At 38.3% G+C, this 15962-nt stretch overlaps 1 long non-coding RNA gene across 3 annotated transcripts; it reads right to left on the reverse strand.

Moving 5' to 3' along the window:
* Nucleotides 1–2812: 2812 nt before the first annotated feature.
* LOC143851688 (uncharacterized) lies at nucleotides 2813–10560 on the reverse strand. 3 transcript variants are annotated; one of them, XR_013236458.1, is made up of 6 exons: nucleotides 10385–10556; nucleotides 9684–9717; nucleotides 9449–9563; nucleotides 3676–3809; nucleotides 3486–3548; nucleotides 2813–3175 (listed from the first exon to the last, which is right to left on the reverse strand). It is a non-coding gene; the product is annotated as an uncharacterized LOC143851688 (long non-coding RNA). The 3 variants fall into 3 exon arrangements; XR_013236459.1 differs by lacking the exon at nucleotides 2813–3175 and adding an exon at nucleotides 3183–3353 and having other exon boundaries at nucleotides 10385–10560; XR_013236460.1 differs by lacking the exon at nucleotides 2813–3175 and adding an exon at nucleotides 3183–3358 and having other exon boundaries at nucleotides 10385–10560.
* Nucleotides 10561–15962: the final 5402 nt, after the last annotated feature.

A 15962-nucleotide genomic window follows, 5' to 3' on the forward strand; every position in this document is an offset into this window, starting at 1 on the left:
CAATACTGCCAAAACACCAGGCGTAGTAGTACTTTTTCCCAAATTAGTAAAAATTTTAAAAAAATGATCAAACGCATAGTTTTAATCAAAATACTAAAAGAGGACTTTCTTAAAAAAAGAGTACTCAAATGCCTCTAAATCGGTTAAGAACAGAAATTATTTAAATCAGCAAAATAAATTAGAAAAGAAAGATATCTAATTTTCAAGAGTTTCTTCGTGGTGATCTGATATTCAACTGTATTTTTTTCAACTGTATGTTATAAGCTCCGATCCAACGATCAAATCAAATGCCTCGAACGAAGCCGAGGCTAGGAGTCTGCTTTTCGGACTCCGATGGTACTTCTCTCATAACTTTGGGCCTTTAATGGTGGAGGGGGATTCCTCTAATGTCTTAGCATGGGCGACCAATAACGGTGGAGGACCATGGAGATTACATAATATCCTTGATGAAATCCGGGACCTTGTAAGGGCCATTCGCCCCACTCTCACACATCGTAGGAGAACTGCCAACTCCTCGGCAGACACACTGGCAAAAGAGGGTATCATCTTAATGTCTGTCATTGTAATATTTTCAGAGGCTATGACCCTGCGTTGATCTGCTGTATAGCTTAAAACACCTTTGTACTGGGACATCTTGTCCCCTCTCTTCTTTTTAATAATATTTCTGTTATCTTTCAAAAAAAAAAAAATGATCAAATCAAAAGTTATGCTTGGTTAAAGTTTTGACTCTTCTAACTACTTTCTTTGAACGTTTTGGCATGCTGTTGTTCTAAATTAGATTTTCTTCTCTAAATGCCACTCTAAGATTCATGTCAATGATAAAATTATAGCATGAATCATAAGTGTAGATTACCATCCAATAACAACATTTATGCAAGAACTTCTCCCTGAACCTAATGTTGCCTTCTACAAATCTTGATGTTTCAGTTAAGACATGATAACTTGACACCTCCAAAAACTTCATGCAGGATGGAAACATGAGGAGATGGAGACACAACTTCTGACCATTAGTCCTAATAGCTTCTTTTTTCGCATCGAGTTTATCCTTTTCTCTATAAAAGATGCGCGGCTTGTCTTAATTCGCGCCAATTTCAAAGATATGTAATTAACTTTGCTAATTTTCAGTTAGGGTTCAGAAGCTGAAGCTCCAGTAATCAGGTTTGAAATGCAAGGGAGTGGAGAATATATATACAATTCTGCAGATTAGTCCTAATCATAATTGCCAGAGTGAGGAGTGAGTACGAGAAGCCATGTGGGAAGCAAGGGATCTAAAAAGGAAAAAATGTGGGAAGTGAAAAGCTATACGAAAAGTAAAGAGTAAACTTTTGGGAGGGGTCATTGAAAGTCAATATGCAAAATGTAATAAGCCTGTTAGAAGCAAATGAGAAGCAAGGAGTTATAGTTGTGTAGGGAGCATGGTTTTTTTTTTTTTTTTTTAAAGTGGTGAATTTTTATTAATAGACAGCAACCATGACCAAGACAGTCATGAGCCACAAACATAGAACCATATATCACATGAAAATAAAAAATTTCCTCAAGGAGGAAGAAAATCGATCAGGGAGCATGGGTTAATGAAGGTTAAGGATACAAGTAGTAGGAAAGAGGACTCAGATTATTAGAATTACAAGATTTAGAGATTTTTAATTTTATATATTTTATTTGTATAGATTTAACGTTAAGTTTTAAAGAAAAGATTCACATAAAATTTATTTGAAAAAAGTATTATTAAAAACTTAAGATGATATTTTAAGTTTTAAATACAGTCGTCCAGTATTATCCAAAATGATAAAACATTAATAATCACCTGAATAGAAAGAATGCTCTTAATTAAGGTGAAGAGTATAAGAAGTGCTCTTACCCTAAATTTAGGAAGCAAGAAGAACATAGCTTCTAAAGTGAGCTAATGCAGAAGCAAGCTTTCCACTCAGCTAGAAAGCTTCCAGTAACTATGGTCGTGATAGCTTATTTTTTATATCGTAGATTATTTTTTCTTAATAGGAATGTGGCTTGTCTAAATTCAGATTGATCTCAATGAAATCTTGCTAACTTCACAAATTTCGGTCTGGATTCAGAAGCTTAGGCCCAACTCAGAATGTCAAGACATGGTGAGTTATCATATACAATTTCAAGCTCCCCATTCAAAAAAAAAAAAATAACAATTTCAAGCTTGACAAGACAGACATACATGAGTCCTTGATATCAGAAATACTTCTTAATTTTGTTGTTGAACATCTTCTTGGAATGATCCAACTCAAATCAGAACTCTCGACATTTAATTTACCATTGCCAGAAAAGGAAACAACATTCTTGATCATAAAAGCATATAGAATAACAGATGAAAGTTCTCAAATAAATATGAAGCAGTAAAACCTAATGTAGCTATTCCAATTTCAATGAATTAGAAGCATATTACTTCACTCCAAAGCATGCTGATCAGAATGGACAGCATGTGAGCTAAGTTTGTAGATTAAGAACCCAATTCCCCCAAAAAGTCAGCAAATATATTGAGGCAATATTAAATGTACAATGATTTCATGTTCTATTCAAGTTACTTCTACACATAATTAATTTGGACTATGATTTCAAGATTAAGGCATATATATGCCATTACTAGAAAAGGAAAGAACCTTCATAATCATAAAAGCATACAGATTAACAGATAAAACTTCTCGAACAAAGCTGAAGCAGTAACACCCAATGTAGTTATTCCAATTTCAATGGTTTTGAAGCCGATTCCTTCACTTCAAACTTCAAAGCATGCAAATCAGAATGGACATGGCTGTCAACTAAGTTTCTAGATTAAAAACTGAAATCCCCCAAAAAATCAATAAATATATTAAGGCAATGTTAAAGGCAGAACAATTTCATGTTTAATTTCAGTTAGTCCTATCACCTCATGACTAAAATCAAAATAACTATACTGTTGAAAGAACTGTGACAAGGATACACATGTTGCAGACAACTAAAACAACCTGTGTGGGAAACAAAAATCAACTTCTTAGCACCAACAAGAACCAAACTACTAAAACCAAAATAACTAAAACAAACCGTGAGGGAAACAAGAATCCATCAGTTAGCATTGAATGAAACGTCAATTGAGAGCCAACTAGGAGAGGCTCTTCATCCTTTTTGCCCTGTACACAAAATCTTCAATAACCTGAAACTCATCCAATTGCTTTGAGAGCAAAACAAAGCAATTGGGTTCACAAGAAAAAGAGAGTCAATCTCTTTGCAAATCAAAAGATAATTTTCAGAGGTGGGTGGTTATTAGAAGGAAGGGAAAAAGAAAAAGAAAAAAATTTCAGGTTTAGGAGCGCCTGCAACTCAAGATGCCTCTCAATAGCATAGATTAGCTGCTCTTTAGATAGGTCAGGAGTAATCGCCAGTATGGTGAAAAAAATACTATATGAGAAAAGACCAATTAAAACGAAATACGTGATTCTTCTGAAATTGAAATCAATCAACTAAAATGTTAAAGAACTCACAAGATTGAAGGTCCGGCAGTATCGCCTCAGAGACACTGTTTGTAGTTTGCTTAAATCAATCTTCTGCACCAGATATACATTAAACAATAATTAAACAATTCAGAGGCTGCATGATTTTTTATAAGTTTATATATGAAGCAACAACAGAAATGCAAACTGCAAAAAGTATACAATGAGGTTGTACAGTTACATCTGGATTCGATGAAACGGATGCCTTAGACTACAAATCACAGGAAACAGACTGGATGCCCACTTTCTGAGCTGACCCAATTGCTTCAGGTGGTGATCGTCTTGGTCTTGGGGGCTTTTGGGTGCCATGAGATTCTGTAGGAATGCAAACAACAAAAGAGCGGTTAGACTATAAAAGTAAGCAAACCAACAAAGCTTCTAATAATAATAATAATAGAAACAAATTATATCCAATGTAACAAGGACACTTCCTTTCTAAAGAAATTCCATGTTCAAAACGATAATCTGAACAAAACCTTGATTAACCCTCTCCATGACTTTTGGTGTGATTTACATCTTATCGGTGTTTTTATGGACGATAATATGTGAGTCAACATTTTACCATTCCAAAAAAATATATGTGAGTCAACATCATTGCATGTTCCGAGGAGGATAAAAAGTGGGAGCCCAACCATCTGAAAACCTGCTAAGAAAATCAGATGTGGCCTCCGTTGCTACAATCCTAAGTGGGGCCTTGCCTAGGTATGGGACTAGGTGGGACCAGCCAGGTATGGGATAGGTTTAAGAGGCCTAGCCTAACACATTCCATCAGCACTGGGGCTTTTGGTGTATCGGATAGGTACCTAACATTTAGTATCAAAGCAGCCATCACATCACGCGTTCAAGTCACGGAAGGGGCAACCTGTGGAGAGGAAAGCACTCGGAGTGAGAGTTACCACAAAGTGAGCGGCCTATGGAAAGGACTACCTTGAAAAAGGCCAGAGTGATAGACGCCACATAGTGGGTTGCCGAGGACGGAGCATGCGGAAGCGTGGTGGAATGTTCCGGTCCTAAGTGAGGGCCTACCTAGGCGGGATCCAAACTGGTATGAGACACAGGTTTAAAGGGCATAACCCAACGCGTTTTTATCAGTTATGGGTCCTTTGGCCTGTTAGTTAGGTACCTAACATCCATTTTCAGGCCCCACAATGCAGTAGTAATGGAAACCATGGTTTTAAATTTCAACCGAAATCCAAAATTTCGGTCTTCAGACCGAAATTTCGGGTTTCGGTGGAGACCGAAACCGAAATGGCACTTACCCGAAATAGGTAATTATTTCGTACGAAATTTCAGAATTTCGGTCGAAATTCTGTTATTTCCGAATTTCGTGCGAAATTTTAGGGATTTCGACCGAAATTTTAGGGATTTTGTTAACAAATAAAATATAGTTTTTATTAAGTAGCCGGATTTCGAGCGAAATTTCGATTTTTGTGGGGCCTGAAACCGGTAACTTGACCGAAATTTAAAACCTTGATGGAAACTACACAATTTTATAGGTGTGGGAGTCAGGATCCTTCTCCCACATATCAGACGCTACAATGTACGTAAAACAAACAATGATCATGGCCTATCTCAATCTAATCTAACTCACCCAAATCCCTATTACTATTGTCCTTCAAATTGAATAAAACAAAACACAGATTCAAGAGAAATTATGTGATCAAGTTGCTTAGAACGACTTATGTCTGTCGATTTGACTCCATTCTTTTCTATTCTTTACATTTCTCCCTCAAGATTGCAAAGATTCCCAACGTGGGATTTTGGTGTTACACAAGTTTAATCAAACCCACCTAAATTCCGATCGAATGCTAATTTCACAAGTAAATGTTGCATTTTCATTAGAGAAATCATTAGTATCGTCGGTTGGTGGTTTGGAGTTTGCTAAGCAGTTCTTCGTAGGTGAGGTGACTAAGCACTTGAGTCCCGTCTCCTATCGCATGTTAAGATCCTTAGTTAGTTCCATATCCCGTATTCCTGAAATGAGAGCCATTATGTCTACGGATCTTTTATTGTTGTATCATTTATGGGAAGCTGGGTACTGGGTGTATACACGATGCACGGCGCCTCTTAGGAGACATTGGCATCGGCATTGCCTCGTGTTTCACTCACCAAACTATGCGTGTCCTCTCCCTTTTTGGATCTGGTTAAGCGCAAACACTTTTTTTTTTTTTTTTGTTGGGTAAGCTGGGGTTAGGCAAGAACCCTACCAGATATCATTAAAAAGAGAAAAAGTACAATCAGGGGGGCTCAAAGGCCAACAGTTTGTGGGGCAGGCTCCAACAAAACCAGCAGCCCAATGGAAGAAACCATTGAACAGATAAAGAGACAAATGAGAGAAGGGCTCCTAAAGAGCATCCCTAGAAACATAGCAAATGAGAATAAACTAGACATGGGAACTACAATCTAGTATACAAAGTTCCAGAGGAGTCATCTAAGACAAGGGCCATCAGATCAGGGGGTAGGTTTGAGGGAGGAATATCTTCTCCTTTGATGCAACAATTAGTTTTGGATAAAAGATCTGCTGCTGAGTTGGCTTCCCGCCAGATATGTGTAATCTTTCAACTCTGAAATTCACCAAGGAGAGCTTTGAGGTTGAAGAGAATTGGAATTTGCTTCCATTACAATTTGATTTTCCCATTGATAGCATTGACGGCGAAGAGGGAGTCCGATTCAATCCAAAGGTGATTGAGGCCTAACTTCCTTGCTGAGGCGGTACCAACAAGAATCGCTTGCATTTCCAGCTCCTGGATGGATTTTGGAGGCATATTAATGGAGAAAGCTGTAATGATGTTGCTGTTGGAGTCTCTGATTAGCCCTCCAATGGCTTCTTCAGTTTGACAGAGAGATGCGTCAAAATTTAGTTTGAATCTACCCTCATCCGGGGGAATCCAACTGCAACTTTTTATCAATTCAGGTTTGCTGAACTTGGGGAGTTTCAGCTTAGCAGCTAGGAAATCGTCTTTGGGGTCAAGGTTTCCATCCAATCTGAGGAAAACAATTTTAGATCGTATAATATGGATGATATCCCAGAGGATGCTCTGCTTGTGGGGATTGCATTTGTCGAAGATCCTTCTGTTCCTTTCGGTCCAGATGCAGTAGACAGTAGCACAAAAGGCAAGGCGGAGAGCAACCAAATATTTCCCTCTAGAATTTATGTTATTTCTGATCCATGATTCTTCTTCAAGCAATGTTTTCTTTGGTTTCCTTCTAATCGAGAACCTCCATAATAAGGATCTCCATATCCAGGAAGTGAAAGAGCAGTTGAAGAAAAGGTGGTCCAAATCTTCTCTTCCCGAAGAGCATAGGGGGCAGGAGGTTTCAGTAATGATCCCTATAGATAGGAGTTTAGCTTTGGTGCTAAGTTTACAATGGAGCGCTTGCCAAGCAACCAAGCTATGTCTGGGGATGTGGCCCTTGAACCAGATAGAAGAGAACCGTTGAATTTTGGCATGGTGGGTTCTGATACTTTGCCAGGCACTTGTCAAAGTGAAGTTTCCATTTGGGTGAGGTTTCCAAATTACTTGGTTATGGTTCCCAGGGATGATAAGAGCTGAGTTTAGAATGAGGTGAAGGCCAGGAAGAGTGCGCTGGTTAGTTGGGATCCATTCTCCGTTACTGAGGAGGTTATCAACTGTGGTAGATTGAGGAAGAGAGTTGAGAATTCTTCCTTCTGGGTATAAGTGAGAGATGAGACCATCAGGGTGCCAAGGCTGTTTCCAAAAATCAATTCCTTTACCGTCTCCAATGACATAGCAAATGAGCCGGTTAGCTTCTTCTCTGGCTTTGAAGATGCTTCTAGCTCCCCAGGAAGGCCTAGATGGCATATTCATAGTCCAGAAGTTCTTTCTTTTCAAGTATTTGTGATTAAACAAATCCGACCATAAGGAGTTTCTGCCATTAATAACATTCCACAGGCTTTTCATCTGGCATGCAGAGTTGATATCATGGAGTCTTTGAATCCCCAAGCCCCCTTCAGATTTTGGAGTGCAAATGGTGTTCCAGGATATTGGATGAATAACTTTTCTTTGAGAGTGCCCAGCCCCCCAAATGAAATTTCGAATGATCTACTCAATTTTATCAAGAATAGTGGATGGGAGATTAAATGAGGCAGACCAGTAGAGTTGGAAAGAGTTTAGGACTGTTTTAACAAGTTCAACTCTCCCAGCCCTAGACAGGCATCTGTTAGCCCATCCAGCAATACACTTTTGGATTTTACTGATTAACATGGTGCAGTCAGAAATTCTAAGTCTTGTAGAGATGAGGGGGAGCCCCAAGTATTTAATGGGGAATTGACCTTCAGGGATAGAAAGAATGGATGACACTTAATCAGTAAAATGGGAATTGACCTTCAGCCCCATTTGTCATTCTTTAAGCGCAAACACTGGTAACACTTAATCTGTTATCAACAAGGTATGGTGAGGGGGTACATGATTAGGCTCTTGACCCCTCAATTCCCGAGAGACTCGGCGATCTTGGAGTTATTCGAAGCCTGGTCAGAGTACGACTGGTTAGGGGAGGCATGGGTTTTGTCCGAATGGATGAAGTCCATTCTCTCTTACTGGTGTTGGTATTACACTATCATGGAGGATCTCAATACTCCTATTGAGGTGACAAACCTTATGTTTTGAATGGAATCACCTATAGCCACTTTTCTCCTTCGATTATATTCAATTCCATTATATTTTATAAACATTTCTCCCACAAGATTGCTAAGATCACAAACTTGTGAGTTTGGGTAAAGTCTAATCAAACTCACCCACATTCTGATTACTATTCTCCTTCAAATTGAGTAGAAAATAATGAGATTCTATGAAAACTTTATCGATCTAAGCCACTTAGAGCTACTTCTCTCTCCGGATTCTATTTGATCTCATTATATTCTTTACGGTTCTGGGTCCAACCCAGAACGTGAGCCCCACACCCACACTTGAGAATCATTTTTCTAATAGGAAACAAGGCCATCCTAGTTGGAAAGGAAAGAGGGGAAAGATGTTAAGTGTGTTGTGAGAGAAAGAAAGAAAACAAAATAAATATTAAGAGAGAGAGAGAGAGAGAGAGAGAGAGAGAGGGAGGAAGAAGAAGAAAAATGTGTTTTCCAATAGGGTTTTGAATTCATTCGGAAACCAAATCAATCATGGTGTGAAGTGTTTTCATGAAGAAGAGCAGATCGCATCAGAACTATCCTCACAGGACAAATGTTAGTGTTTTAACTAGTTTTCTATCTCTAACCGGAAGATTTTTAACCCAGAAAGTGGGTGTATATTTACCAGATCCTCTCCAAATCGTTTTTGTGTTTCTTAGTGGGGGAGGTAGTGATTTGTGAGATACTCTATTTATTTGTTGGTCTCTCCATATTTGTGGCAAACCTTAAGGTTTAGGGCACGTTTGGTTAGCATGAATTGTTTTTCATGATAAATCCGTATCTCCAAGTGGAGATGAAGGTGAAGTGGCTAAAAATCCGGAAACAAAAAACTCTACTCATAATCCGATCGACTGTTACCTGATTTTTTGCCACTCCTCATCACCAGAGACACTAATTTCCACTATTTTGTTTCAAGATTTTTAGCCACTTCACCCTTATCATGAAAAACAATTAATGGTAGCCAAATGTTCCAATAGGCAAAAACTTGCGTAGAAAAGCAGTGTAATATTCTCTTATTTTAGTTGATCTCTCTCAGATTTATCCCGTGGTTTTTCTCTTCACAGTTCACACAAAGGGTGTTCCTCAATGTTTTTTTTGGTGTGTGACTAAACCTATTATTGTTATTGCTTTCCCATTTTTCCATTCTTTATATGTGGCATGGTTTATGATTTCTAACATTTGTGCAGGCACATTTGTGGGTTGTTTTGATTCTTTGATTCACACACAAATAGGAAGGCCTTGCTTCCCAACAAGGATTGATAAAATCACCAACTTGAGATCTTGAGTATTATACAAGGCTAACCAAACTCACCCTTCTTGGAGCCATTGCATATCATGTTTTCAAATTCGGCATTCACTAGAGCTATCGATGGTTTGGTCTCACCATCCACATTCTTCAGTGGCTTCATTTTAAAGGTAATATGAACCTACAATTCCATCAATTGAAACAAGAACCAAAAAAATAACCCATGTAAGAGAAAGAACAAGAGAATATCCAAATCCATGAAGAAAATAAACATGATCCGTGTAGAATTTAGAAAGCACACCATGCTTGATGTTGTAGAAATGTGATATCAGAACCTGCAGGGATACAGATAGGAGAAGCAATATGAGAAAATCATGTGGGAAGTTGAGAGAATAGAGTGGTAAAGAAGAAGAAGAAGAAGAAGAAGACTCCTACTTTGCCTTTTAATTCTTGATTGACTACCTTGCTAATTAAGTTTCAATGTCTTGAATACTTAATTTAACCCAAATCAATTACCTTAAGATAAAAACAAAAGGGTTATAATTCCCACTTGTTTTGGCACTTCCACCCATCTCATATTGGACACAACCCAACTTAGAATTGAATTGTATTGGCTTTTCCTAACCCTAACCCAACCCTAACTCCATGGAGCAGAGAGCCAGAGAATGTTTTTATACAAAAACAAAAATATAAAACTCAAAATTAGAGTGCTGAGACAAAACAATCCTCTTTTCTTTACTTAAAAAAAAAACAGGACCTGTAATCTCTTTTTTGGGTAAATAAATATAGAAAGTTAAATGAAAGAAGCACATGCCATGACTTAAGTATAGGAATGGCTTTTTTTCGAATAACCATAGTCAGTGAACATTAATTCCTTTGGGAAATCATATTGTTACAAAAACATGAAACACCCAATTATATTCTACAGTTTTTCAATCAGAAAATTAAAAAGGAACATTCATAAAAAAGAAGAAGAAAGAAGAGTAGATGAGAAAGCCTTACCTCAGAAACCTCTAGCTTGTTTTTTCTGTTTTTTCCCATTTTATAAGCCTTTGTGAAGAAGGGGTTATAACTTATAACTTCGAAGGGAGAGAGAGAGAGAGAGAGAGAGAGAGACGTTGGGGTAAAGGGCAATTTTGGAATTTGATCTGTTTGATAAGATACTGCATGTACTTTTGTTTTTTGCCCATTTTTCAGGGGTTCTTTACTGTTCAATGATCTAATCTGTCACTACCTGTTGCTGGGTAGGTTCTGAAAAACCTTCTCCAGGAGATGAATATGATCCCAACCATTCATGCTTTATCTTGTTAAATGAATGGTTCAAATTGCAAATAGACAATGTTGAAAAAAATCTCTATATAGCCAAGGGGCTAGGATGTATGGTGTAATAGATTTTTAATCTCTGACCAATCTATTGTGGGTTCCTTAGATGAATGATTTGGATCACAACATAAGTACTTCTAAATAGAGAGATGGGTGCAGGGGATTTAAAATCTATAGCCAATTTATTGTGGGGTCCAATAGATGAATGGTTTGGATCACCATTTTAACCCTTCTAAATAGAGAGATGGGTGGAAGTAGGGGTGTAAACGAGCCGAGCCGAGCCGAGCTTGGCCAGGCTCGGCTCGGCTCGTTAAGCTCGGCTCGGCTCGGCTCGGGCTCGAACCAGGCTCGGCTCGGCTCGGTCAGGCTCGGCCAGGCTCGCGAGCCTTACCGAGCTCGGGTTATATTATGTTCACACCCCTCATCTTCCCTGGACAGCCCTACTAGTGTAATTTGACTACTTTTTTACACTATGGGGGGTGGTCCTAGTAACAAATGGGGTTCCAAAAATGAAGTGACATATTTTGCCTCCCCTTTCACTCCCTGGACAACCCTTTTAATGTATAAATTAATATATAATATACTAGTAAAAAACCCCGTGCGATGCACGGGCAGACAAAGAACTGTACGGACCACATCACGGGTTGATCCAAACCGTCCATGTGATGGAAAACAACATAAATAGGTTGTGCCCCAAAAATCATTCCCATAGGCTGATCCTACCCCTCCAATGTATAGAGGTTTCCATAATATGTTGTTCCTCTTAAATCGGATGGTTAAGATCACCCTATAGATTTTTTATTAAAAAAGTATAAGGGGGGTAGGAATGAAATTATTTGGCTTTAATGTGTGCCTTTGTTAAAAAGCATAAAGGAGGGGGTAGGATTGAAAATATGTGTGTTGAATGGGTGCCTTTGTAAAAAAAAGTAAAAAAAAGTGATGTGTAATTCTACAAAAAATTCTCTTATTTTCTCATCTGCTATATATATATAATATATACTAGTAAAAAACATCGCACGGGCTGACAAAGAACTGTACGGACCACGTCATAGGTTGATCCAAACCGTCCATGTGATAGAACACAACATAAATAGGTTGTGTCCCAAAAATCATTTCCATAGGCTGATCCTAGCCGTCCAATCTATAGAGGTTTCCATAATTCCTCTTAAATCAGACGGTTAAGATCACCCTATAGATTTTTTATTAAAAAACCATAAAGGAGGGGGGTAAGATTGAAATTATGTGGCTTTAATGGGTGCATTTATTAAAAAGCATAAAAGGAGGGGGTAGGATTGAAAATATGTGAGTTGAATGGGTGCATTTGTTAAAAAAAGTCAAAAAAGTGATGTGTAATTCTCATATAATTTTCCAAAACTTCAAAAAATTCTCTTCTTTTCTCTTCTCCTATATAGTATACTAGTAAAAAACCCCGTGCGATGCACGGGCCGGCAAAGAACTGTACGAACCACGTCATAGGTTGATCCAAACCGTCCATGTGATGGAACACAACATAAATAGGTTGTGCCCCAAAAATCATTTCCATAGGCTGATCCTAGCCGTCCAATGTATAGAGGTTTCCATAATTCCCCTTAAATCAGATGGTTAAGATCACTCTATAGATATTTTATTAAAAAACCATAAAAGAGGGGGGTAAGATTGAAATTATGTGGCTTTAATGGGTGCGTGCGATGCACGGGCCGACAAAGAACTGTACAGACCATGTCATAGGTTGATCCAAACCGTCCATGTGGTGGAACACAGTATAAATAGGTTGTGCCCAAAAAATCATTTCCGTAGGCTGATCCTAGCCCTCTAATCTATAGATGTTTCCATAATTCCTCTTAAATCGGATGGTTAAGATCACCCTATAGATTTTTTATTAAAAAACTATAAAGGAGGGGGGTAAGATTGAAATTATATGGCTTTAATGGGTGCCTTTGTTAAAAGCATAAATGAGGGGTAGGATTGAAAATATGTGAGTTGAATGGGTGCATTTGTTAAAAAAAGTTAAAAAAAGTGATGTGTAATTCTCATAGAATTTTCAAAGAAATAAAAAAATTCTCTTATTTTCCATCCAGCTTATTATTTTTTATTAAAAAACCATAAAGGAGGGGGGTAACATTGAAATTATATGGCTTTAATAGGTGCCTTTGTTAAAAGCATAAAGCAGGGGGTAGGATTGAAAATATGTGAGTTGAATTGGTGCATTTGTTAAAAAAAGTCAAAAAAAGTGATGTGTAATTCCCATAGAATTTTCAAAAAAAATCAAAAAATTCTCTTCTTTTCCATCCAGCTTATATATATATACTAGTAAAAAAACCCGTGCGATGCACGGGCCGAGAAAGAACTGTACGGACCACGTCATAGGTTGATCCAAACCGTCCATGTGATGGAACACAACATAAATAGGTTGTGCCCCAAAAATCATTTCCATAGGCCGATCCTAGCCCTCCAATCTATAGATGTTTCCATAATTCCTCTTATCTTAAATCCGATGGTCAAGATCACCCTATAGTTTTTTAATTAAAAAACCATAAAGGAGGGGGTAAGATCGAAATTATACGGCTTTAATAGGTGCCGTTGTTAAAGCATAAAGGAGGGGTAGGATTGAAATTATTTGATATAATGGGTGCCTTTGTTAAAAGCATCAAGGGGTAGGATTGAAATTTTCTCGGTGAAAAGATGCGAATGGCAACTGTTGCTAGCAAACACAAAAAAAAAGTAATAATTACAAATAAAAGATCCTCGTGCAAAGATGCGCATGGCAAATGTTGGTAGCAAAAAAAACAGAGTAATCATGACAAAAAAAAGTAAATAAGCTAAAGTTATAAAGTTTTCAATGACAAATTACCAATAAATGGTTACAAAGTTTTTAAATTACCAAAAAAATAGAACAACATGTAGTAATTTATGACAATTACTGGAAAAAAGTCAAACATCTCTGACATAACTATACACCGAAATATCTCTTTAAAATGGGGTATACACAGAAGCTGCATGTATATGGGGTAAATTGAGGGGACGTATGCCTTTCTATACACAGAAATACAGTGTATATCTTTCTCTTTAAGAGGAGGTATACACAGAAGCTGCATGTATATGGGGTAAGATTGAAATTAAAGAGGGAAATCAAAATTTGTTGGAGGGCTGAACCGTAAAGAAGCAGACAAAAAGCAGCTGGGGGAGGAGGGGACGATGACACGCGGCAGGGGTGAACAGTAAAAAATGCTTCCGGCTTATTATAGTAGATATATTTAAATATATTAAATTCTTAACGAGCCTTAACGAGCCGAGCCGAGCCGAGCCTGGCCTAAATTAGGCTCGGCTCGTTAAGCTTAACGAGCCTGGTGAGCCGGCTCGGCTCGGCTCGTTAAGGATTCGAGCCGAGCTCGAGCGAGCCTGAGCCCGAGCCAAAATTGACACCCTTAGGTGGAAGTGATCAAAACTAGTGGCTGGCAATACCAGCCCCCAAATAGAAATTGGTAATATTTTTTAAAGGTTTTGAGTGGTATGGCCCACCCATAGTGTGGGCCCATTAGTTTTAATCCTTTGCTTAATCTAATGGAATCTTGCCACTTGTACAGTTAATAAGGTGGCTTGACATGTGAATGGGGCAATTGAGCAAAATGAAAGAATGGATGATCCTGACCGTCGAGTCATCATGGTTCTCCAATGTGGCTTCTTTGGGACCATTGATCTGGTGGATTATCATACAGATGGGACCATTGAACATAAATTGGAAATTGGACAACCTATGGTGTCAATTAGTGGTTTTTTTTACGTGGCTTGTCCTCTATCACACATGTTGGATGATGATCTGCCATTGATCTGCAGTGGTGGGCCATAGCTGAAAACTTGGAGATCGAACAATCATAACCTTTTGATTGATGGACCCCATGACTCTCCTCTGTATGTTACCCTCCAATGGATGATCAAGGCCGTTGATTAGGTTGACCATTAGAAGGGAACCTTAAAAAAAACATAGAACAATTTAGCAAACAGTACAATTGGGATCAATGTTTCACATGGGAGCATGCAAGTGCGATCAAGACCGTTGATCTTGTAGAACATCATGATATGATCACATAACGGTCACCACCTTTATATTATTACCAATAAGGCAGACTACATGAAGACAAGCTTGTGTCAAGGTTGTCTCGGACAGCCCTCCTAATATCACCAACTTTTTCCTAGTAATGATACATTTGTCATTTTACCTAGGGCTGCAACTCGAGCCGGGTAAAGTTTTACCCGACCCGCATCGACCCGACCCGAAAATAGCCTGGGTTGGGTTCAGGTTTCATGGGTTTCAGGTCGAGCCGGGTTGAGCATTCAAAAGCCCGCATGAATCTCGGGTCGAGCCGGGTTTGAAGGGGCCCGACCCGAGTTACATAAGTTATAGTATGTACATTTTTTTCTATTGTTAGTTAAAAGTTAAAAGTGAAAACCCACGCACCCACTGTTATTGTATGTGAGTGTAATTTATGCTTCTATGAGTTGAGTTGATTCAAGTGTTTGATTAAGCATTGTTTGATTGTAATTACAACATTGTTTGATTACAACATTGTTTGATTCAAGTGTAATGTGAGTGTAATTACATCATTGTTTGATTCAAGTGTAATGTGATTGTAATTTCTACTTCTATGAGTTGAGTTGCCTTGCCAAACAAGAATTTTCCCTAAAAAATTGCGTCAACATGAAAAACCCGACCCGACCCGAGATTTATCATGGGTAGGGCCGGGTTTGGGAATCGTGGGTTTTCCGAAAAGAAACCCGACCCGAGATATTTCTCGGGTAGGGTTGGGTTCTCCAAAACCCAACCCGCCCGACCCGAGTTGCAGCCCTAATTTTACCAAATGAAAGGGGTAATATAATCACAAAAATGCATCCGAACTTGTCTTCATCAGCATTCTTAGAAAAAAAAGGGACAGTTTTTTTGGGGAAATGATTTCATCACAAACATGTTTTGAGAATTTGAAGGGCTTTAAGAGCTTTTTGAGAACAGTAACATTCCTTTGACAGCCCTTTAAATACTACATAATAAACATTGGAGCGCATGTTTATCAAAACATTGGAGCAGAAATCATTTCCCTTTTATATCAGAATTTAGAACCTTCTATGGTAGCAATTTTGGGCTATAGCCTATCAATGTGGAGCCGCACAAGATCAACAGCTTCGTTTCGTTGTGACACAACGTATGGTGAAGATCATAGTACGAAAATGCCTAATAGACTCACTTCCAAGGTGCAGGGTCGAC

This window comes from Tasmannia lanceolata, unplaced genomic scaffold (assembly GCF_043159265.1).
Source record: "Tasmannia lanceolata isolate RefF3 unplaced genomic scaffold, GAP_Taslan_0.1 ptg000018l, whole genome shotgun sequence".
NCBI classification, from domain to species: domain Eukaryota; kingdom Viridiplantae; phylum Streptophyta; class Magnoliopsida; order Canellales; family Winteraceae; genus Tasmannia; species Tasmannia lanceolata.